Source organism: Pleurodeles waltl, chromosome 1_2 (genome assembly GCF_031143425.1).
Source record: "Pleurodeles waltl isolate 20211129_DDA chromosome 1_2, aPleWal1.hap1.20221129, whole genome shotgun sequence".
In the NCBI taxonomy this organism is placed as follows: domain Eukaryota; kingdom Metazoa; phylum Chordata; class Amphibia; order Caudata; family Salamandridae; genus Pleurodeles; species Pleurodeles waltl.
The window spans coordinates 939,960,590-939,986,156 of NC_090437.1; positions in this window are offsets into that span (position 1 = coordinate 939,960,590).

The window sequence follows — 25,567 nt, forward strand, 5'->3', positions numbered from 1 at the left end:
AACTGTGATACATAACGTAAGTTTGCTTCCTTGTGAGCTGATTTATCTTTGATATGTTGTTGATTTCATAGGTGGCTATTGAAATATTTTTGTATTGACGTCTTGGTATCTCTCAGGAGAACTTGATCTATATTCCAAGTATTGTACTTAGTGTTGGACCTGACCTTTTCTGAAGGGTCATCTCCAGACTTTTTGCCTTTTCCCTCCATTTTTTACTGAATTTGTTTTTGTTGGGTTTAGGACTCTGAAGACATCACCACTGCTAACCAGTGCTAAAGTACATGTGCTCCTAAAAGATGATAATATAGGCTTATCCACAATTGGCATATTTAATGTACTTATAAATCTCTAGTAAAGTACACTATGTGTGCCCTGGGCATGTAAAGTAAATGCTACTTGTGGGCCTGCAGTACTGATTGTATCACCTACTTCAGTAGCCTCTTTAAATATGCCTCAGGCCTGCTGTTGCAGAGCCTGTGTGTGCAGTTTTAAACTGCTATGTCGACCTGGCAAGTTAACTCTATTGCCAGGCCCAAACCTTCCCTTTTAAAACATACACATCACCCCTTAGGTAGGGCTTGGACAGTCCTAAGGGCAGAATGCAGAGTATTCAAAATGTTGGACATGTTCCGTTTACTTTTACATTGTCAGGTTGTGAAAAACTCAGCATAGAGTCCAGCCTCTCCACACACCCCAATACTGCAATACCTATCTCTCCCATAGTTTACCGGAAAAGGCCATCGGCCAAACTTCCTCAGTCAGGTTACCACTAGTGCGGTCCCCTTCCTGCAGGCCGCATTATGAGTTTCCCGCTGGTTCAGTGGGCAGAAAGAGAGTTTCCGCCTGTTGGCCCTGCAGGAAACATCCCAAAACATTGATGTTGGCTCATAATTGAGCCGGCGGCAATGTTGTGGTGCGTAGGGTAAACCAGCACCCATCGCGTTTTTCACTGTCTGCAAAACAGACAGTGAAAAGTGCAATGGGGCTGGCCATTGGGGCCCCTGCTATTTCCATGGTAGTGCATTGGCCCCCATGGGGCCCCCTGCACCCCGTCTCCACCAGCCTTTAAATGATGGGGCAACTGCCATGTAAAGACTGGGGGAGAGGGTGGTCATAATCCCCAGGGCAGCCCTGCTTACAGCGCTGCCCTGGCAGATTGGGACCGCTAGCACTGCCAGGCATTTGGGTGTCGCTGCTGGCAGTCATAATGTGGTTACTGCTGGACCACCACATTAGCGGCGGTCCGACCGTAACCACAGTCCTGGCGGTAATGACCAGCTAAGTGTTGTTTTGAATTCCAAAGGCCTGTAATCTCCAAAGGGAGAATGAACAGTTTTATGTCTGCAGTAAGACACACTTTTACTGGAAATTCACCTAAACTACATATAACTTAAAAATAAGTGATGATTAAAAATTTACAATCCAGTAATCTTGTCAATGTGGAATGGCAACATGGATGTAACAGACAATTCTATTGCTATTGTTAGATACATCACTTCATACATAACAAAGTTAGAAAAGACAGAAATGAAGGCTGCATGGGAAGACATAGCAGCAGTGACGTCTTTAAGTAAAAACCTTTACAGTTTCTGTTTAAAGATGCTCTCATAGAGAGATATTGGATCTTGTGACAAGCTCAGTTCTTCTAATATATAGACAAAGTCCGAATCAATAATTTGGGCAAGTTTAAGTCTGTCATCTACACAAATTTGTGTGTTGAAACCATTTAATAAAATTAGGTGTCTTGCTCATTTTGATCCAGAAAGTACTGAGCTACTTAAAATAATTATGATAGACACTTATTACCCTAATCGGAGTGTTCATCTTGAAAACGTTTGTCTGTATGAAGTACTGCAGCAGGAATCAAACAGAAATAACATGGATGAAAATATTAAGGAAAGTATGCAGTGATTGGCTGTAATGGATGTTTAGTGAGACATTCAAACCCAAGTCTCATTAATCATTGTAAACTGAGTTGTCAAACAGGTGAGAAAACAGATTGTTTTTACCTGACTCTTTTGCAACTTTTTAAACCTTGACATTCAGACATTGAATTGATAGGCGACCATGGGCCTGATTTAGAGTTTGTCGGATGCAGTTACTGTCTCACAAGCGTGATGGATATCTGATACTCTGTATTACGATCCCATTCTCTGGGAAAAGTAATATGGTAGAGAGGATATCCGTCACATTTGTGACGGTGAAACCCATCCATCAAACTCTATATTGGGCCCTATAACTGACGCTTTCAATACATTCAAAGATAGTATTCAATGTGAAGTGTTTCCCACATATCAGAAAATGTTGTGATAAAATTCAACAAGAGGGAACATTTGCTATAGAGGTTGCAAAGGATAGTTTATAAGACAGCCTGAACTCAAGGCCTAATAATCAAGATCCACTTAGTCAGCTTACCATTGAATATAAGACATCTCTAGTTATGAATTAACTGGAAATTGCTATGTAAATAGTGATGAGTGAGACCACTGATTTGGAAATTTTGATTTCTCAGCTGAATCAGGAACAGCAAGAAACATTTGGCAAATAATAAAATCTGTAGAGCATGTACTCCCACATGGTAAGTCTGCATGTACATGTAGAACATTCAAGTCTACATTTCTCTATGCTAGTGGTCAGGCAGGTAGGAAAAAGTTCTAATTAAAGTGGTGATTGAATTTATTAACAGGAAGACTAGTTGTGATCTTTCATGTGCTGTGACCGCTCCTACCGGACCAGCTGCTCACAATATTAAAGGAATCACACTGCACATACTACTTGTGTTGCTTGTGGAACATGATAACAAAGTAGAGTACTTGAAGTTATCTGGTGATACATGTCATGAAGTCTCCAGAATTATGAAAACATTGAATGTTCTTATTGATGAGGATAACATAGCATCAAACTTAGTGCTACCTTTCAATCATCTTAGAATGTAAGAGGTCCTGAAAACTGACTATGATGCACTGTTTCACGGTAAACACATCATAGTTTTTGGTGACCTTCTACAGTTGACTCTGGTCAAAGCTTATCCGGATTTTAAGAAATTGCTTCATGAATAAACTAAAAATTAATTAAGGGGCATTGAAAATGTTAACATACAGTTACTTTTTCAGTACTCTGAGTTGACTCAAAATATGAGGCAAGCTGCAAATTAGGAGTATGGCAACATATTAAAAGACATGAGAATAGGAATTATTAGGAAAGAAGCAAAGAAAGTTCTTACTTCTGACATGATTAGGTCTCTGCTCCCACACAGAAACTCACCAGCTTATGTAATGCAACACATATTGAAAACTCACTGACTGTGTGCCTTATGGTCAACATTGGATGGGTTTAGTCAATTTAACGTAGGAATGCTTCATTTGGAAAAACAAGAGATTGTGAGTCTCAATAGTAAAGATAAAAGGGAACATCAAGATTTAAGTTACGACTAAGTCAATCAGTGGTAATGAAACTTTAATCACTAGAGAAAAGAGTTTCCCATACTGCTGGTTTAGAAAAGACACTAAACTGGTGTAATAATTGCAGAATCATTTTTCAATGAAATCTGAACATCAAGAAGGCATTAGTGAATGGTGCAATGGGCAGTGTGATAGACTTCATTACATATCCCAGTATAGCAGAATAAATACATTTTGATTAAATGTGACCATATTAAAGAGGTTAAAACAAAATTGGGAGGTGCACTACTAGATTTCTATTGATAAAATAATTCCATGTCAGAAGGCAACAGTTACCTCTGTGCTTGTCCTACGCTGTTACCATTCACAAATCTTATGTCTTACATATGAATGCAGCAATGAAAGATATAGGTCACACAGTCTTCAAAGAGGGCATGCCTTATTTTGCTCTATCATGTGTTAGGTCATTGTTAGGATTCTACTTTCTTCTGTTTGAGGAGAGCAATGTCAATAATGACTCATCATTTGTGACAGAATACAATCATTTGGGAGGGTTGTATGCTACTCATATAGGCTTTTATCCCATTGTTGAGAAACATCAAAAACTGCTGAGGTTGTAAATTGTTTGTAACTTTAAAAATTAAGTAAAGAATGTACAATAACTTACAGAAATGTAAAAACGAAGGAAGTGAATAGTGTAATAGGTTTCCCATTTTTAAACACTTCAGGAGTTTCATGTTGCTGTATTAATTAATGCTCTATTTCACCTACAGCAGGTGGTTGAAGCATTCAGCAAAATAAAGACACCCCTTTAAGTCAAGCTTTTACAAGTCTACTCAGTTTAGTACATACAGAAAAACACATGTGTACTTCAACTGCATTCACACATGATATTCTTGGCCACTGTTATGACTGGTACACAGTTCACTTTGAATGCGCAACAGGATGCACAGAAGTTTTTAATAGTAGTGCTAAATGTGTTAGAGAATGATGGAATTACAATTAATGAGTTCTTTAACTCCTTCCCCGCCAAGGACGCAATGGTTACGTCCATGGCAGCGCCCGTGTGGCGCCATGGACGTAACCATTACGTCCTGGGACTGGCCGTCGGACACCTCCCACCCCCCCAGGCCAGGACTGAAAGGGGAATCCCTTCCCCTTTCACCCCCACCACCCCCCCCCGCCCCCCATGACGTCAGCGCGCAATCACACGCTGATTTAATGAAAGGGGGAAAGACGCGCTGGAAGCCGTTTGCTTCCAGTGCGTCTAAAGGAGAAGGTGAGTTTTTCACCTTCGTGCGGGGGGGATGCCTCTGAAAGAGGCAATGAGGGAAAGAAAAGGGTTTTCCTTTCCCTCGATGTCTCTTTGAGCATTCCTGCTGCCCGATCGCCATGCAGCAGGAATGCCCACTAGACACCAGGGATTTTTCTATGTGTGTGTGTGTTATTAGTGTGGGGTAGCGACCCCTTGGGCAAGGGTCGCTCCCCTTCAGGGGAAAATGTATTTTTCATCGTTTCTGCCCCCCTTGGGGGCAGATTGGCCCTATTTTTAGTCCGATCTGCCCCCAAGGGGTGCAGAAAGCCACTAGACACCAGGGATTTTATTGTTGTTTTTTTTTTTTTTTTTGGGGGGGGGCGGCCCCTTGCGCAAGGGTCGCCCCCAGGGGCCCACATGTATTTTTGGGCAGTTCTGCCCCCCTTGGAGGCAGATAGGTCTATTTTATTTAGGCCTTTCTGCCCCCAAGGGGGGCAGAATCCCCATAGCGCCAGGGATACTATATGTGTGCTTTGTGTGGGGGTGTGGCCCCTTGGGCAAGGGTCGCTCCCCTTGGGGGGCCAATGTATTTATCGCCGTTTCTGCCCCACTTGGGGGCAGATTGGCCTTATTTTTAGGCCGATCTGCCACCCGATCTGCCCCCAAGGGGGGCAGAAAGCCGGTAGACACCAGGGATTTTATTGTTGTTTTTTTTTATTTGTGTTGGGGGGCGGCCCCTTGGGCAAGGGTCACCCCCAGGGGCCCATATGTATTGTTGGGCAGTTCTGCCCCCCTTGGAGGCAGATAGGCCTATTTGTTTAGGCCTTTCCGCCCCCAAGGGGGGCAGAATCCCCATAGCGCCAGGGATACTATATGTGTGTGTGTGTGCGTTGTGTGGGGGTGTGGCTCCTTGGGCAAGGGTCGTACCCCAAAAGGGGGCAATGTAATCTGGGCAATTTCTGCCCCCACCCCCCCCCCCCCCCTTGGGGGTTGATTGGCCTATTTTTTTTTTAGGCCCATCTTCCCCCAAGCAGACAACACAAGACACAAAGGAAAATTAAAAAATGGTTAGTGGCGGAGTGTTTGTCAACTGGCGAAGTATTTGCTTTTATGATAATAACAGTTTTTCTCCTTTTTGTTCTAATTCAAAGCTTTTGCTGACTTTGCTGTGGCTTGTTGCAGTTTTGGCAGTAGCTGCCCTGTGGTTTACATAGTTGTATGTTTTAGGTAAGTAAATACATTTACTCCAAGTGAGTATTGTTGCCATGCATGAATGACATGTTTGTAGGTGGTGTACTGAATGCAGGATTGTGTGTGAAATTGTCCTTAGATTTATGCACAATGATTATTGTGTTGTCTTATGTCTAATTTGTTTTTTTTTTCCTCTTTTTAGTGGGATATCATTGGTGATTGTAGTTGCTGGTGAGTCATGCTTTTTCAGGAAAGCGAGCAGTATAGTTTTTGAGTTTATAACTCTTATTGATAAAGCTATACTTTGTTACTTATCTTACACAGTGCTGGTTGTTGGTGTTGTATTTGTCCAGTTAATTTTTGTAGGAAGGATCATGGCTAGCCGTAGGATGACTGCTCAGCAGGTTGTTAGTGTGCTTTTTGAGTCATCTTCTGATCATGAATATGAGACTGACTCTGCATCTGAGGCAGAGGAGGAAGTGCAGGATTTTGGAAATGAATTGTCTATCAGAGATGAATCATCTGATGATGAAGCCACTCTCAGTGCTGATGAAGGGCCTGTTTTAGAGGAGGACAGTGATGTGCCGATGGTGCAGGAGCCAGCGGCTGAAAGGCTTCCCATTGGAAGACCTGACACGTGGGTTGCACCAAACATGGAGCAGCCACAGTTGCCTGCGTTTACTGGTTTTCCAGGGTGTCGCGTTAATACGGAAAACTTTTTGGCCATCAACTTTTTTGAGTTGTTTATGGACGATATATTTTTGGAAGAGATTGTTGAGCAGACTAATTTGTATGCAGAGCAGTTTTTGAGGGACAACGCTGCCAGACTTAGGCCACACTCTAGAGCTAGCCGGTGGATTCCCACAAATCTGGAAGAGTTGAAAAAGTTCTTGGGTTTAACTTTTTGGATGGAGCTGATAAGGAAGCCATTGCTGTCTTCATATTGGTCTACTAGTCCCTTGATGGCAACTGCTATATTTCCTGCCATCATGAGTCGTAACCGGTATGAGCTTCTTCTTCGGATGTTGCATTTTGTAGATAATGCTTTAGCCTTGCCACGAGATCATCCGGATTCTGACCGTCTTTTTAAGATTAGACCTGTCCTTGATCATTTGGTAGATCGGTTTTCAGAGATCTATGTTCCAGGGAAATAAATATCTGTAGATGAGTCTTTGGTCCTGTTCAAGGGTCGTTTGGTTTTTAGGCAGTACATTCCTAGCAAGAGGGCACGGTATGGAATTAAATTGTATATGCTGTCTGAAAGTAGTACAGGATATGTTTATAATTTCCGGGTCTACACTGGTAGGGATTCCAATATTGACCCCCCTAGTTGTCCACCCACTTTTGGAGTTAGAGAGAAAATTGTGTGGGAACTTGGTAGACTACTGTTTAACAAAGGTCACCATTTATATGTAGATAACTTCTACACTGGAGTTCAGTTGTTCAAGGAGTTGTTCACAGTGGACACTGTTGCTTGTGGCACAATCCGCTCCAATCGGAAAGGCTATCCAAGAGAGCTTGTCTGTAAAAAACTTAAGAAGGGACAGTGCAGTGCCTTGCGGAATGATGAGCAGCTAGCTCTGAAATTTGTAGACAAGAGGGATGTATACATGCTAAGCACCATCCATGATAAGAGTACTTCACCTGTGGCTTTTTGGGGTCAGGTTGCCGAAGTGCGCAAACCTGTGTGCATCTTAGACTATAATAAGCACATGGGTGGTGTTGATAGAGTAGATCAGAGGTTAGAACCTTACACTGCTGCTCGTAAGTCTTATGTGTGCTATAAGAAAATTAGCGGTTCACTTGTTCCACTTGGCAATGTTTAATGCTTTTGTTGTGTTCAAGGATAGTTCTCCAGAGTCAAGGATGACATTTGTGAAATTTCAGGAGTCTATCATAGCTAGCCTTGTTGTGCTGGAACAGGCAAGAGTTCCTAGAGTAGCAGTGGTGGAGGATGTGGCTAGATTGAAAGATCGTCACTTTGCTGAGCACACGGCCCAAAAAAACTTTCCTGCTAAGAGATGTAGAGTCTGTGCTCGAAGAGGTATCAGGAAGGAGACTAGGATGTACTGCCCTGATTGTCCTTCAAAGCCTGGGCTGTGTGTGGGTGGCTGTTTCAGGAGCTACCACACACAGAAGAATTATTGGGAAATTCTGTGAGCGCAAACTGCTGTTTTATAATTTTATAGGTTCAGTTTCACGGTTGGCATTAGTCATGTATTCAGTTAGAGCTTTTGTGTTTGTAGTTTTGTACTTATTTATGATTAGTGGTTTCTTTGTTGTTTAAAAACAAAACAAAAAAGGGATGGTATGTGTGGGGTGGCGATTGGCTGGCGGTGTGCGTGGGGTGGCGCTTGGCTGGCGGTCTGCGTGGGGTGGCGCTTGGTTGGCGGTGTGGGTGGGTGGTGTGGTGCTTGGCTGGCGGTGTGGGTGGGTGGGGTGGGACTTGGCTGGCGGTGTGGGTGGGTGGAGTGGGGCTTGGCTGGCGGTGTGCGTGGGGCTTGGCTGGTGGTGTGGGTGGGGTGGCGCTTAGCTGGCGGTGCCAGCCAAACGCCAGTCCACACACTCATCAGCTGGTGTGATTGCAGTATCAGGTATGTGGGCGTATGAAAGTGATGGGCCCTTGACTGGCGCTGTCTGTCTATGCGAGTCTTGTAATGTGCTGGGCCCGTGGCTGGCGGCGTGAATGGTCTTGTGCATGTCATGTATGAAAGGTATGTGAATGGACTGTAAAGCGGTTGGTGCCTTGTTGTGGCTTTACAGCTCACAAGCTGTGAGTCATTGGTTCAGTTTTTTGGCCTTTCAGTTATTACCAGTGCATTTCACTTTTGTGAAATCTCTTGTTAATAAAATTTATTCTACTGAACCATCACTCACCCTCATGCCAAATCCATCCAGTATGTGTGGTACAAATGACAAAACCTGCTCCGCTGTAATCAGGCGTTGCAGCACACTTGAGACACGCTAGGTGTCTCAGATGGGACCCCGATGATGAAGCATGCCACCAACTTGGTTGGTGGGTGAGGGGTCTTTTTCACATAACCTAAGTGCGTTTCTTTTCACAATTTTTGTGTTTGGCACATCACAGATGTATGTGGACACATCAAAATGATATATTACAAAACTACCTGTGTTTGGGGGGAGGGACCATCTGTGTTTTTGGTCCTGGGTGCGGCCTTCATCTAGGGAACCCTAGCAAACCCAGACATTTTTTAAAACTAGACACCCCAAGAAGTGCAGGGAGATGTGGCTTGCGTGGATCCCCCAACATTTTATTAACCAGATGCCTCTGCAAACCGCAAAAGTTGCTTAAAAAAGCATATTTTCCTGACTTTTGTTTGTACGATCACCGCTCCAGCACAAAATTCCTACTCCCCAGCTTTCCCCTCAGCCTCCCAAGTAAAATGACACCTCACTTGTGTGGGTCCCCAAAGCAGAGCCAGCCTAAAGATGTATAAAAGAAGAATATGTCCTTATCAACTCGCTGTGCTATCCCCTCTATCTCTTCAAGTTTTTGGCCTTATTCTGTTGCAGACATCTGGCCCACCCACACAAGTGAGGTATCATTTTTATCGGGAGACTTGGGGGAAAGCTGGATGGAAGGAAATTTGTGGCTCCTCTCTGCTTCCAGAACTTTCTGTCACAGAAATGTGAGGAACATGTGTTTTTTTAGCCAAATTTTGAGGTTTGCAAAGGATTCTGGGTAACAGAACCTGGTCAGAGCCCCACAAGTCACCCCATCTTAGATTTCCCTAGGTCTCTAGTTTTCAAAAATGCACAGGTTTGGTAGGTTTCCCTAGGTGCCGGCTGAGCTAGAGGCCAAAATCTACAGGTAGGCACTTTGCAAAAAACACCTCTGTTTTCTTTAAAAAAATGTGATGTGTCCACATTGCGTTTTGGGGCATTTCCTGTCGCGGGCGCTAGGCCTTCCCACACAAGTGAGGTATAATTTTTATCGGGAGACTTGGGGGAACGCTGGGTGGAAGGAAATTTGTGGCTCCTCTCTGATTCCGGAACTTTCTGTCACCAAAATGTGAGGAAAATTTGTTTATTTAGCCAAATTTTGAGGTTTGCAAAGGATTCTGGGTAACAGAACCTGGTCAGAGCCCCACAAGTCACCCCATCTTGGATTCCCCAAGGTCTCTAGTTTTCAAAACTGCACAGGTTTGGTAGGTTTCCCTAGGTGCCGGCTGAGCTAGAGGCCAAAATCTACAGGTATGCACTTTGCAAAAAACACCTCTGTTTTCTTTAAAAAAATGTGATGTGTCCATGTTGCGTTTTGGGGCATTTCCTGTCGCGGGCGCTATGCCTATCCACACAAGTGAGGTATCATTTTTATCGGGAGACTTGGGGGTACGCTGGTTGGAAGGACATTTGTGGCTCCTCTCTGATTCCAGAACTTTCTGTCACCAAAATGTGAGGAAAACGTGTTTTTTTAGCCACATTTTGAGGTTTGCAAAGGATTCTGGGTAACAGAACCTGGTCAGAGCCCCACAAGTCACCCCATCTTGGATTCCCCAAGGTCTCTAGTTTTCAAAAATGCACAGGTTTGGTAGGTTTCCCTAGGTGTCGGCTGAGCTAGAGGCCAAAATCTACAGGTAGGCACTTTGCAAAAAACACCTCTGTTTTCTTTAAAAAAATGTGATGTGTCCACGTTGCGTTTTGGGGCAATTCCTATCGCAGGCGCTAGGCCTACCCACACAAGTGAGGTATCATTTTTATCGGGAGACTTGGGGGAACGCTGGGTGGAAGGAAATTTGTGGCTCCTCTCTGATTCCGGAACTTTCTGTCACCAACATGTGAGGAAAACGTGTTTTTTTAGCCAAATTTTGAGGTTTGCTAAGGATTCTGGGTAACAGAACCTGGTCAGAGCCCCACAAGTCACCCCATCTTGGATTACCCTAGGTCTCTAGTTTTCAAAAATGCACAGGTTTGGTAGGTTTCCCTAGGTGCAGGCTGAGCTAGAGGCCAAAATCTACAGGTAGGCACTTTGCAAAAAACACCTTTGTTTTCTTTAAAAAAATGTGATGTGTCCACGTTGCGTTTTGGGGCATTTCCTGTCGCGGGCGCTAGGCCTACCCACACAAGTGAGGTATCATTTTTATCGTGAGATTTGGGGGAACGCTGGGTGGAAGGAAATTTGTGGCTCCTCTTTGATTCCAGAACTTTCTGTCACCAAAATGTGAGGAAAACATGTTTTTTTAGCCAAATTTTGAGGTTTGCAAAGGATTCTGGGTAACAGAACCTGGTCAGAGCCCCACAATTCGCCCCATCTTGGATTCCCCTAGGTCTCTGGTTTTAAAAAATGCACAGGTTTGGTAGGTTTCCCTAGGTGGCGGCTGAGCTAGAGGCCAAAATCTACAGGTAGGCACTTTGCAAAAAACACCTCTGTTTTCTTTAAAAAAATGTGATGTGTCCACGTTGCGTTTTGGGGCATTTCCTGTCGCGGGCGCTAGGGCTACCCACACAAGTGAGGGATCATTTTTATCGGGAGACTTGGGGGTACGCTGGGTGGAAGGAAAGTTGTGGCTCCTCTCTGATTCCGTAACTTTCTGTCCCCAAAATGTGAGGAAAATGTGTTTTGTTAGCCACATTTTGAGGTTTGCAAAGGATTCTGGGTAACAGAACCTGGTCAGAGCCCCACAAGTCACCCCATCATGGATTACCCTAGGTCTCTAGTTTTAAAAAATGCACAGGTTTGGTAGGTTTCCCTAGGTGCCGGCTGAGCTAGAGGCCAAAATTTACAGGTAGGCACTTTGCAAAAAACACCTCTGTTTTCTTTAAAAAAATGTGATGTGTCCACGTTGCGTTTTGGGGCATTTCCTGTCGCGGGCGCTAGGCCTACCCACACAAGTGAGGTATCATTTTTATCGTGAGATTTGGGGGAACGCTGGGTGGAAGGAAATTTGTGGCTCCTCTTTGATTCCAGAACTTTCTGTCACCAAAATGTGAGGAAAACATGTTTTTTTAGCCAAATTTTGAGGTTTGCAAAGGATTCTGGGTAACAGAACCTGGTCAGAGCCCCACAATTCGCCCCATCTTGGATTCCCCTAGGTCTCTGGTTTTAAAAAATGCACAGGTTTGGTAGGTTTCCCTAGGTGGCGGCTGAGCTAGAGGCCAAAATCTACAGGTAGGCACTTTGCAAAAAACACCTCTGTTTTCTTTAAAAAAATGTGATGTGTCCACGTTGCGTTTTGGGGCATTTCCTGTCGCGGGCGCTAGGGCTACCCACACAAGTGAGGGATCATTTTTATCGGGAGACTTGGGGGTACGCTGGGTGGAAGGAAAGTTGTGGCTCCTATCTGATTCCGTAACTTTCTGTCCCCAAAATGTGAGGAAAATGTGTTTTTTTAGCCACATTTTGAGGTTTGCAAAGGATTCTGTGTAACAGAACCTGGTCAGAGCCCCACAAGTCACCCCATCATGGATTACCCTAGGTCTCTAGTTTTAAAAAATGCACAGGTTTGGTAGGTTTCGTGTTAGACTTTTCATCCTTGGCGTGGTCTCCCTTAACTTTTTGCCTCTGTTCCCCAGGTTGTTGATGTGTGCTGGACTCTGATTTTGCTGTTTTTGTTACTCTGGGCACTTTACCACTGCTCCCCAGTGCTAAAGTGCAAGTGCTCCTGTTTAAATTATATGTAAGTGGTTCATCCATGATTGGCATATTTGAATTACTAGTAAGTCCCTAGTAATGTGCACTAGAGGTGCCAGGGCCTGTAACTCAAATGCTACTAGTGGGCCTGCAGCACTGGTTGTGCCACCCACATAAGTAGCTCTGTAATCATGTCTCAGACCTGCCACTGCAGTGTCTGTATGTGTATTTGTACACTGTAAATTCGACTTGGCAAGTGTACCCACTTGCCAGGCCTAAACCTTCCCTTTCCTTACATGTAAGGCACCCCTAAGGTAGGCCCTAGGTAGCCCCAAGGGCAGGGTGCAGTGTATGGATAAGGTAGGACATATAGTAATGAGGTTTATATGTCCTGACAGTGAAATACTGCCAATTTCGTTTTCACTGTTGCAAGGTCTGTCTCTCTCTCATAGGATAATATGGGGGCTACCTTTAAATATGATTAAAGTGTAGATTCCCCTAGAGAGTAGATGGACAGGTGGGGTTTGGGATCCCTGAACTCACAATTTAAAAATACATCTTTTAGTAAAGTTGATTTTAAGATTGTGCGTTTGAAAATGCCACTTTTAGAAAGTGAGCATTTTCTTGCTTAAACCATTCTGTGACTCTGCCTTGGTTGTGGATTCCCTGTCTGGGTCAGTTGACAGTTGGGTTGTTTTTCACCTCACACCAGACAGTGACACAAAGGGAGCTGGGGTGTGATCTGCATTCCTGATTAGCCATCTCTGCTAGGAGGGAGGGGTGGAGTGGTCACTCTCATCTGAAAGGACTGTGCCTGCCTCTGACAATGCTGTCTCCAGCCCCCTGGTGTGTGTCTGAGGCCTTGCCTGGGCAAGGCAGGATTTCGCAAGAAGGTGTGAGTCCCCTTTGAAGGAAGGTGACTTCAAAGACTAAAATGGGTATAAGAAGGGCACCCAAACTTACAAACTTTAGAAACACTTCTGGAATCAAGAGGAACCTCTGCCTGGAGAAGAGCTGATCGCTGAGGAACAAGTGCTGCCCTGCCTGTGACTGTGCTTTGTGGAGCTTTCCTGCAGTGCTGCTTCTGCCTGAGTAAGAGGGCAAAGACTGGACTTTGTGTGCCTTCCATCTTGAAGAAGAAATCTCCAAGGGCTTGATGTAGAGCTTGCCTCCTGTTATTGAAGTCTCAGGGATAGCAAAGACTTCTTCCTGCCAGCACCTGGAGTCTCTGGAGAGACCCCTACTCTGCTCTGTGGTGCCCTTCCAGTTCCTGGGACCCTGAAAGGAGAGGCTGGCAGCCTAAGGACAAAAATACACGCACCGCGCACCGTGCGGAGAAAAGATCGACGCGAATCCGATCGCGGCTGAGAAAACGACGCGACGCCGGCTCCGCAGCTGAGAAACGACGCCGCTGGAAACGCGACCGGAGAATCGACGCCCGGAGCAGGAGAAACGACGCGCAGCATCGCTGACGAAGGCTGAGAGATCGCAACCAGCGCCGCGGGACTTCGGACCGTCGCGTGGCTGGCTTTTTCGACGCGCCTCGCCGAGCCGAGCTGTTTTCGACGCATATACCCGTGCCGGGTTATTTTCGACGCACACCGCCCGTGCGGGGTTATTTTTGCCGCAAACCAGGTACATTTACACGCTAGCAGCGCTAGTGTGTTGTTACAACTACCTAAAGACTCTTTTTATTTTAAACCTTTTAAAAATCATAACTTGACTGGTGTATGTTGGATTTTTGTCGTTTTGGTCTTGTTTTGTCTAGATAAATATTTCCTATTTTTCTAAACTGGTGTTGTGTCATTTTGTAGTGTTTTCATTAAGTTACTGTGTGTGTTGGTACAAATACTTTACGCCCAGCACTCTGAGGTTAAGCCTACTGCTCTGCCAAGCTACCAAGGGGGTAAGCAGGGGTTAGCTGAGGGTGATTCTCTCTTATCCTAACTAGAGTGAGGGTCCTTGCTTGAACAGGGGGTAACCTGACTGTCAACCAAAGACCCCATTTCTAACATTGGTGACCAGCGGTCGGGATTTGGACTTGTATTTGTACTTGACATACAGTAATTAAGTGTACACTACTGTTTTGATCTCAGACCACTACGTGACCACATACTACTAGTCTTGTGATTTTTTGTTTTTTTACTTGGACTGTTTTTCTCTGCATTCAGTTTCTTTTTTTTCACTGATCCCGGGATTGACTTTGCTGAAACTTCATTTGAGAACTTGCTTTTCTGTTTTTGGAACTGTGCATATTTTTTTTTAACCTCTCATCATGTCTCAGTCTGGAGATGCCCTAGCTGAAACTGCTTTTGATTTGGAGAAATTGGAGAGCTACAAGGTGGCTCAGTTGAATCAGTTTTGTAGGAATGTTGGCTGTCCCATTGAGAGCTCAGCCAAGAAGGTTGAGTTGCAAAAGGCGCTGAGGGCCTGGGTGACAGCCAAAGCAGCTGAGGGGCACACAGATGAGGAGCCAGAGGGGGAAGAGGAGTTGCAAGTCACTCACACTGATGTAGTGGGTGGGCCTGCTATGTCTCAGGGGAGAATCTCCAGGGCAGGTAGCAGTGTGTCCTCCAAGAGTCTGACACCTGGAGAGTTACAGGACAGACAGGCAGAGAGGGAGTACCAGTTGGAGTTGAAAAGGCTCAGTCTAGAGGTGGAACAGAGAAAACTGACCCTTGAGGGGGAACAGAGAAAGCTGACCCTTGAGGTGGAACAGAGAAAGCTGGCCCTTGAGGAAAGGAAGATAAACATGGCTCATGAGCTCAGTTTAAAAGAGATTGATCAGAGGAGTCAGTCCAGTAGGGATGGTGGCAGCAATTCTACAGTGCAGCCTGAGAGAAGGGTACACATCCCAAAAGACCTTGTGAGGGATTATAAGAGGGAGGATGATATCTACTTGTGGTTCAAGGGTTATGAGTCAGCTCTCCACATGAACCTGGTCCCTGAAGCTCATTGGGGGGCAGCCCTGTGGAAGCATTTTGAGGCAGAGGGGAGGGACACACTGACGGCCTTAGGGGATGCTCAGAGTCTCACCTACCCTGCCATGAAGGAGGCCTTACTTACCAGGTATGGTCTCACCCCTGAGCAGTACAAAGAGAAGTTTAGATCCTACAAGAGAAAGGAATCCCAAACATGGTTGGAATGTGTTGATTCTTGTTGCAGGTCACTGGATGGTTGGGTGAAGGGCAGTAAGGTAAACACGTATGAGGGGCTTTACAATTTAATTGCTTGGGAGCACTTGTACAGTTTATGTTTTCCAGAGCTGCGCCAGCACCTCATTGACAGCAAGCTGACTGACCCCAGGAAGCTTGCACAGGAAGCGGACCGCTGGGAGAGCACCAGGGTCCAAAAGAGGTATGGGGGAGACCACGCCAAGGGTGGGCAGGGTCCCTCTCAGACGAAAGGGGGGGGTAAGGGCAAACAGGATGAGTTCTCTAAAGGGCCCCAAACTGATTCCCAGGGTAAGAATTCCCAACCCCCCAGTGAAAACAAGCCATGGTTCTCCAGAGGGAAGCCAATGGCAGGTGGTCCCCTACGTAAGTGCTATTCATGTAACCAGGTGGGTCATGTGAGGGGGGACCCCAAATACCCCAAAAGTACACCGGCACCCACTGGTGCACCGTCCCAGGGTTTGGCCAGTGTAGCGCTTGGGGAGGAGTTGGTTTCAGGTGGGTGGGAACCAGCAGAAATGACCCTTGTCTCACTAGGGGACAGTGAGATGGTCCAGAGAAACCTAGTGCCTGATAACACTAAGAAGTACAGGCAATGGGTGACCATCAATGGACAGAGGGTGGAGGCTCTGAGAGACACAGGAGCCAGTGTGACTACAGTGAGGAGTCACCTGGTGTCTGAAGAGCAGATTGATCCCCGGGTACTTCACCAAGTAGTTGCAGTAGACAACTCTGAGCGCCTCTGCAGAGTGGCGCAGGTTCCCTTTGAATGGGGGGGGGTCTCAGGTTCCTGGAAAGTAGCTGTGAGTCCAACCATGCCTGTTGATTGTTTGCTAGGCAACGACCTGGAGGATTCCCCTTGGAAGGAGGTGGAACACAGGTCTCACTTGGAGATGTTGGGTCTGCCTGGGTGGGTATGCGTATCCACCCGGTCTATGGCAGCCAATCAGGGTAGTCAAGAGCCCCTGGAGCCTGAAACAGTGGCCCAGGGGACCGCCAAGAAGAGGAAAGGCAGGAGGCGCGGGAAACCCGCCCCAGAAGTTCCCACGGTCCGGGAGGAGGTAGAGCCTGAGGGTGATGCCCCGGAACCTACAGGGGAACAGGTGGCTGAACTGGGGGAGGTCCCTGAGCTGTCGCAGTGGCAGCAGGAAGGGGGACCCACCAGGGAAGTATTCTGCACAGCGCAGAAGGAATGCCCTACTCTTGAGGGACTGCGGCAACAGGCTGCAGCCCAGGCGGCTGGCGGAGCGCCAGGTACTCACCTGATTTATTGGGAGGATGGCCTCCTGTATAGTGAGCCTAAGGTTCCTGAGCCGGGGTCAGCTCGTATGCTGGTGGTACCCCAGGGCTTCAGGACCTTCCTACTGGGTTTGGCTCATGATGTGCCTTTGGCAGGACATCTAGGGCAGGACAAGACCTATAAGAGGCTTGTCTCCCACTTTTACTGGCCCTTGATGAACAAGCAGTCAGCTGCTTATTGTAGATCTTGTCAGACTTGTCAGGCAAGTGGCAAGAGTGGGGGGAAATGCAAAGCTCCCCTCCAACCTTTACCGGTAGTCAGTACTCCCTTTGAAAGGGTAGGAATTGACATTGTGGGGCCTCTGGATCCCAAGACAGCCCTGGGCAACAGGTTCATCCTGGTCTTGGTGGACCATGCCACACTGTACCCAGAAGCTATTCCTCTAAGGACGGTCACCGCCCCCGTGGTGGGACGTGCCTTGATGGGGGTTTTTACCCGCATGGGGTTCCCCAAGGAGGTAGTATCTGATAGGGGTACAAACTTCATATCCACTTATATGAAGTCTCTGTGGAAGGTGTGTGGGGTAACCTACAAGTTCACCACCCCTTACCACCCCCAAAGTAACGGTCTGGTTGAGAGATTCAACCGCACCTTGAAAGGCATGATTCAGGGCCTGTCAGAGCCCTTGAGGCGTAAGTGGGACGTCCTCTTGCCATGCCTTCTGTTCGCTTACAGGGAGGTGCCTCAAAAGGGACTTGGCTTTAGCCCCTTTGAGCTCATCTATGGCCACCCTGTGAGGGGACCGCTCAGTCTGGTGAAGGAGGCTTTGGAGAAAGCTCCTAGTAAACCACCCCAGGATGTATTTAGCTACATGCTGGCACTAAGAAACCAGACTGCCCGCTTCAGGCGTCTCGCTCAGGAGAACCTGGAAGCAAGCCAGGAGGACATGAAACGGTGGTACGACCAGAATGCCACTCTGGTTGAGTTTCAGCCTGGACAAAAAGTGTGGGTCATGGCACCAGTGGAGCCTAGGGCTCTCCAAGATAAGTGGACTGGGCCTTTTGAGGTGGTGGAAAGAAAGAGCGAGGTCACCTATCTGGTAGACTTGCAATCCCCCAGGAACCCCTTGAGGGTCCTACATGTCAACCGCCTCAAACCCCACTTTGAGCGAACTGAGCTATCCATGCTCCTAGCGACAGATGACGGGGTGGAGGAAGAGAGTGAGCCTCTTCCTGACCTCCTGTCTGCAGGAGAGAAAGATGGGTCTGTGGAGGGAGTGATCCTCTCCCCCTCCCTGACTGAGGAACAGCAGAGGGACTGTCGCCACGTGCTGGGACAGTTCGCCTCACTGTTTTCCCTGATCCCAGGAGTCACACACCTGTGCACACATGATGTGGACACTGGGGACAGTACACCTGTTAAACATAAGGTTTACAGGGTGACTGACAGGGTGAGGGCTTGCATTAAGGAGGAAGTCTCCAAAATGTTAGCCCTAAGGGTTATTGAGCACTCCAGCAGTCCTTGGGCCAGCCCAGTGGTCTTGGTCCCAAAGGCTACTGCTCCTGGTGCCACTCCAGAACTTAGGTTCTGTGTGGACTACCGGGGTCTCAATGCGGTCAGCAAGACTGACGCACACCCCATCCCCCGAGCTGATGAGCTCATTGATCGGTTAGGAGCTGCCAAGTACCTCAGTACGTTTGATTTAACATCTGGGTACTGGCAGATTGCCTTAACTGAAGGGGCAAAGGAGAGGTCAGCATTCTCTACCCCCGATGGGCACTTCCACTTCAATGTGATGCCCTTTGGGATGAAGAATGCCCCTGCCACCTTTCAGAGGTTGGTCAACCAGGTGTTGGCAGGACTGGATGAGTTCAGTGCCGCCTACCTGGATGACATTGCCGTGTTTAGTTCCACATGGGAGGAACACCTGCAACACCTCTGGAGAGTGTTAGAGGCCCTGCAGAAGGCAGGCCTCACTATTAAGGCGAGCAAGTGCCAAATAGGGCAGGGTTCTGTTGTGTACTTAGGACACCAGGTGGGGAGTGGCCAGGTGGCACCCCTACAGCCTAAGATTGACACGATTCTGGCTTGGGAGCCTCCCAAGACCCAGACTGAAGTGAGAGCCTTTTTAGGTCTCACAGGATACTATAGGAGGTTCGTTAAGGGATACGGTACCATTGTTACCCCCTTAACTGAGTTGACTTCTAAGAAGCAACCCAAGAAAGTGATCTGGACAGAGGCCTGCCAGAACGCTTTTGATGCCCTGAAGGCTGCCATGTGCACAGCACCTGTGCTGAAGGCACCTGACTACTCCACGGAGTTTGTTGTTCAGACAGACGCCTCAGAGCATGGTATTGGAGCAGTACTCTCACAGCTGAATGAAGAGGGCCTAGATCAACCCGTAGCCTTCATTAGCAGGAGGTTACTACCCAGGGAACGTAGGTGGAGTGCCATAGAACGTGAAGCGTTTGCTGTGGTCTGGGCACTGAAGAAGCTAAGACCCTACTTGTTTGGGACTCACTTCCGAGTTCAGACCGACCACAGACCCCTCAGATGGTTAATGCAGATGAGGGGTGAGAACCCAAAACTGTTGAGGTGGTCCATTTCCCTACAGGGGATGGACTTTACGGTGGAACATCGACCCGGTACAGAACACGCCAATGCTGATGGTCTGTCCAGGTTCTTCCGCCTTAGTGATGAGAACTCCCATGAGGTTGGGTAGTTGCTCCCCACTTTTAGCTGGGGGGGACACGTGTTAGACTTTTCATCCTTGGCGTGGTCTCCCTTAACTTTTTGCCTCTGTTCCCCAGGTTGTTGATGTGTGCTGGACTCTGATTTTGCTGTTTTTGTTACTCTGGGCACTTTACCACTGCTCCCCAGTGCTAAAGTGCAAGTGCTCCTGTTTAAATTATATGTAAGTGGTTCATCCATGATTGGCATATTTGAATTACTAGTAAGTCCCTAGTAATGTGCACTAGAGGTGCCAGGGCCTGTAACTCAAATGCTACTAGTGGGCCTGCAGCACTGGTTGTGCCACCCACATAAGTAGCTCTGTAATCATGTCTCAGACCTGCCACTGCAGTGTCTGTATGTGTATTTGTACACTGTAAATTCGACTTGGCAAGTGTACCCACTTGCCAGGCCTAAACCTTCCCTTTCCTTACATGTAAGGCACCCCTAAGGTAGGCCCTAGGTAGCCCCAAGGGCAGGGTGCAGTGTATGGATAAGGTAGGACATATAGTAATGAGGTTTATATGTCCTGACAGTGAAATACTGCCAATTTCGTTTTCACTGTTGCAAGGTCTGTCTCTCTCTCATAGGATAATATGGGGGCTACCTTTAAATATGATTAAAGTGTAGATTCCCCTAGAGAGTAGATGGACAGGTGGGGTTTGGGATCCCTGAACTCACAATTTAAAAATACATCTTTTAGTAAAGTTGATTTTAAGATTGTGCGTTTGAAAATGCCACTTTTAGAAAGTGAGCATTTTCTTGCTTAAACCATTCTGTGACTCTGCCTTGGTTGTGGATTCCCTGTCTGGGTCAGTTGACAGTTGGGTTGTTTTTCACCTCACACCAGACAGTGACACAAAGGGAGCTGGGGTGTGATCTGCATTCCTGATTAGCCATCTCTGCTAGGAGGGAGGGGTGGAGTGGTCACTCTCATCTGAAAGGACTGTGCCTGCCTCTGACAATGCTGTCTCCAGCCCCCTGGTGTGTGTCTGAGGCCTTGCCTGGGCAAGGCAGGATTTCGCAAGAAGGTGTGAGTCCCCTTTGAAGGAAGGTGACTTCAAAGACTAAAATGGGTATAAGAAGGGCACCCAAACTTACAAACTTTAGAAACACTTCTGGAATCAAGAGGAACCTCTGCCTGGAGAAGAGCTGATCGCTGAGGAACAAGTGCTGCCCTGCCTGTGACTGTGCTTTGTGGAGCTTTCCTGCAGTGCTGCTTCTGCCTGAGTAAGAGGGCAAAGACTGGACTTTGTGTGCCTTCCATCTTGAAGAAGAAATCTCCAAGGGCTTGATGTAGAGCTTGCCTCCTGTTATTGAAGTCTCAGGGATAGCAAAGACTTCTTCCTGCCAGCACCTGGAGTCTCTGGAGAGACCCCTACTCTGCTCTGTGGTGCCCTTCCAGTTCCTGGGACCCTGAAAGGAGAGGCTGGCAGCCTAAGGACAAAAATACACGCACCGCGCACCGTGCGGAGAAAAGATCGACGCGAATCCGATCGCGGCTGAGAAAACGACGCGACGCCGGCTCCGCAGCTGAGAAACGACGCCGCTGGAAACGCGACCGGAGAATCGACGCCCGGAGCAGGAGAAACGACGCGCAGCATCGCTGACGAAGGCTGAGAGATCGCAACCAGCGCCGCGGGACTTCGGACCGTCGCGTGGCTGGCTTTTTCGACGCGCCTCGCCGAGCCGAGCTGTTTTCGACGCATATACCCGTGCCGGGTTATTTTCGACGCACACCGCCCGTGCGGGGTTATTTTTGCCGCAAACCAGGTACATTTACACGCTAGCAGCGCTAGTGTGTTGTTACAACTACCTAAAGACTCTTTTTATTTTAAACCTTTTAAAAATCATAACTTGACTGGTGTATGTTGGATTTTTGTCGTTTTGGTCTTGTTTTGTCTAGATAAATATTTCCTATTTTTCTAAACTGGTGTTGTGTCATTTTGTAGTGTTTTCATTAAGTTACTGTGTGTGTTGGTACAAATACTTTACGCCCAGCACTCTGAGGTTAAGCCTACTGCTCTGCCAAGCTACCAAGGGGGTAAGCAGGGGTTAGCTGAGGGTGATTCTCTCTTATCCTAACTAGAGTGAGGGTCCTTGCTTGAACAGGGGGTAACCTGACTGTCAACCAAAGACCCCATTTCTAACATTTCCCTAGGTGCCGGCTGAGCTAGAGGCCAAAATTTACAGGTAGGCACTTTGCAAAAAACACCTCTGTTTTCTTTAAAAAAATGTGATGTGTCCACGTTGCGTTTTGGGGCATTTCCTGTCGCGGGCGCTAGGCCTACCCACACAAGTGAGGTATCATTTTTATCGGGAGACTTGGGGGAATGCTGGGTGGAAGCAAATTTGTGGATCCTCTCTGATTCCGGAACTTTCTGTCACCAAAATGTGAGGAATTTTTTTTTTTTTAGCCAAATTTTGAGGTTTGCATAGGATTCTGGGTAACAGAACCTGGTCAGAGCCCCACAAGTCACCCCATCTTGGATTCCCCTAGGTCTCTAGTTTTCAAAAATGCACACGTTTGGTAGGTTTCCCTAGGTGCCGGCTGAGCTAGAGGCCAAAATCTACAGGTATGCACTTTGCAAAAAACACCTCTGTTTTCTTTAAAAAAATCTGATGTGTCCACGTTGCGTTTTGGGGCATTTCCTGTCGCGGGCGCTAGGGCTACCCACACAAGTGAGGGATCATTTTTATCGGGAGACTTGGGGGTACGCTGGGTGGAAGGAAATTTGTGGCTCCTCTCTGATTCCGTAACTTTCTGTCACCAAAATGTGAGGAAAACGTGTTTTTTTAGCCACATTTTGAGGTTTGCAAAGGATTCTGGGTAACAGAACCTGGTCAGAACCCCACAAGTCACCCCATCTTGGATTACCCTAGGTCTCTAGTTTTCAAAAATGCACAGGTTTGGTAGGTTTCCCTAGGTGCCGGGTGAGCTAGAGGCCAAAATCTACAGGTAGGCACTTTGCAAAAAACACCTCTGTTTTCTTTAAAAAAATGTGATGTGTCCACGTTGCGTTTTGGGGCATTTCCTCTCGCAGACGCTAGGCCTACCCACACAAGTGAGGTATCATTATTATCGGGAAACTTGGGGGAACGCTGGGTGGATGGAAATTTGTGGCTCCTCTCTGATTCCGGAACTTTCTGTCACCAAAATGTGGGGAAAACGTGTTTTTTTAGCCAAATTTTGAGGTTTGCAAAGGATTCTGGGTAACAGAACCTGGTCAGAGCCCCACAAGTCACCCCATCTTGGATTCCCCTAGGTCTCTCGTTTTCAAAAATGCACAGGTTTGGTAGGTTTCCCTAGGTGCAGGCTGAGCTAGAGGCCAAAATCTACAGGTAGGCACTTTGCAAAAAACACCTTTGTTTTCTTTAAAAAAATGTGATGTGTCCACGTTGCGTTTTGGGGCATTTCCTGTCGCGGGCGGTAGGCCTACCCTCACAAGTGAGGTATCATTTTTATCGTGAGATTTGGGGGAACGCTGGGTGGAAAGAAATTTGTGGCTCCTCTATGATTCCGGAACTTTCTGTCACCAAAATGTGAGGAAAACATGTTTTTTTAGCCAAATTTTGAGGTTTGCAAAGGATTCTGGGTAACAGAACCTGGTCAGAGCCCCACAATTCACCCTATCTTGGATGTCCCTAGGTCTCTGGTTTTTAAAAATGCACAGGTTTGGTAGGTTTCCCTAGGTGGCGGCTGAGCTAGAGGCCAAAATCTACAGGTAGGCACTTTGCAAAATACACCTCTGTTTTCTTTAAAAAAAATTGATGTGTCCACGTTGCGTTTTGGGGCATTTCCTGTCGCGGGCGCTAGGGCTACCCACACAAGTGAGGGATCATTTTTATCGGGAGACTTGGGGGTACGCTGGGTAGAAGGAAATTTGTGGCTCCTCTCTGATTCCAGAACTTTCTGTCACCAAAATGTGAGGAAAAAGTGTTTTTTTGGCCAAATTTTGAGGTTTGCAAAGGATTCTGGGTAACAGAACCTGGTCCGAGCCCCACAAGTCACCCCATCTTGGATTCCCGTAGGTGTCTAATGTTAAAAAATGTGCAGGTTTGCTAGGTTTCCCCAGGTGCCGGCTGAGCTAGAGGCCAAAATCCACAGCTAGGCACTTTGTAAAAAAACAGCTCTGTTTTCTTTCTGAAAATGTGATGTGTCCACGTTGTGTTTTGGGGCATATCCTGATGCAGGCGCTAGGCCTACCCACAACGTGAGGTACCATTTTTATCGGGAGACTTGGGGGAACACAGAACAGCAAAACAAGTGTTATTGTCCCTTGTCTTTCTCTACATTTTTTCCTTCCAAATGTAAGACAGTGTGTAAAAAAGGCGTCTATTTGAGAAATGCCCTGTAATTCATATGCTAGTATGGGGACCCCAGAATTCAGAGATGTGCAAATAACCACTGCTTTTCAACACCTTATCTTGTGGCCTTTTTGGAAATACAAAGGTTTTCTTGATACCTATTTTTCACTTTTTATATTTCAGCAAATGAATTGCTGTATACCAGGTATAGAATGAAAACCTATTGCAAGGTGCAGCTCATTTATTGGCTCGGGGTACCTAGGGTTCTTGATTTACCTACAAGTCCGATATCTCCCCGCAACCAGAAGAGTCCAGCTGACGTAACAGTATATTGCTTTCAAAAATCTGACATCGCAAGACAAAGTTACAGAGTAAAACGTGGAGAAAAAAGGCTGTTTCTTTACCTCAATTTCAATATTGTTTTATTTCAGCTGTTGTTTTCTGTATGAAACCCTTGTAGGATCTACACAAATGACCCCTTGCTGAATTCAGAATTTTGTCTACCTTTCAGAAATGTTTAGCTGTCTGGGATCCAAAATTGGTTTCACAACCATTTCTGTCACTAACTGGAAGGAGGCTGAAAGCACAAAAAAGAGTAAAAATGCGGTATGTCCCAGTAAAATGCCAAAATTATTTTGAAAAATGTGGTTTTCTTATTCAAGTCTGCTTGTTTCTGAAAGCTGGGAAGATGGTGACTTTAGCACCGCAAACCCTTTGTTGATGCCATTTTCAGGGGGAAAACCACAAGCCTTCTTCTGCAGCCCTTTTTTCAATTTTATTGAAAACAACAAAATTTTCACTGTATTTTGTCTAATTTCTTGGTCTCCTTCAGGGAAACCCACAAAGTCTGGGTACCTCTGGAATCCCTATGATGTTGGGAAAAAAGGATGCAAATTTGGCGTCTGTAGCTTATGTGGACAAAAAGTTATGAGGGCCTAAGCGCAAACTGCCCCAAATAGCCAAAAAAAGGCTTGGCACCTGAGGGGGAATAGGCCTGGCAGCGAAGGGGTTAAAACAAACTATTCACTGAACTGTGATGGTGTTAATTGTTCCTATTCAGGCAGAACAGACATTCATTCAAAGAGATTTGGGGCCAGATTTAGGTAGATTCTGAATTGCGACCCTCAAATTGCAAGTCAGAGCAACTCGCAATTTGCGAGTCACAATTCTGAATGTAGGATGGTGTCCCTGACACCATCTGCGACTCGCAACGGGGTCGCAAAGGCCCACCTTATTAATATTAATGAGGTGGGTCGCAATTTGCGACCCCCTTGCAAGTGGCGGCATTCACAGGGATAGTGGCCTGCTGCAGACAGCAGACCACCATGTCTGTGACTGCTTTTTTAATAAAGCAGTTTTTTGTTGTTGTAATGCAGCCCGTTTTCCTTAAAGGAAAACGAGATGCATTGCAAAAACTAAAAATAAAACAATTTTGTTTCATTTTTTCAGAGCAGGCGGTGGTCCATAGGACCACTACCTGCACTGGAAACATGTTTTTAATGCCATTCACAAAGGGGAAATGGGTGCTAACTGCGATTGTTTTGCGACCACGTTCGCGGTCACAAAACAATACAACATTGCACTGCAACTCGCAATTAGGAAGGGAACACCCCTTCCTAATTGCGACTCTCAGTCCCGTTTTGCGATTCGGTAACAGGTTACCGAATCGCTAAACTG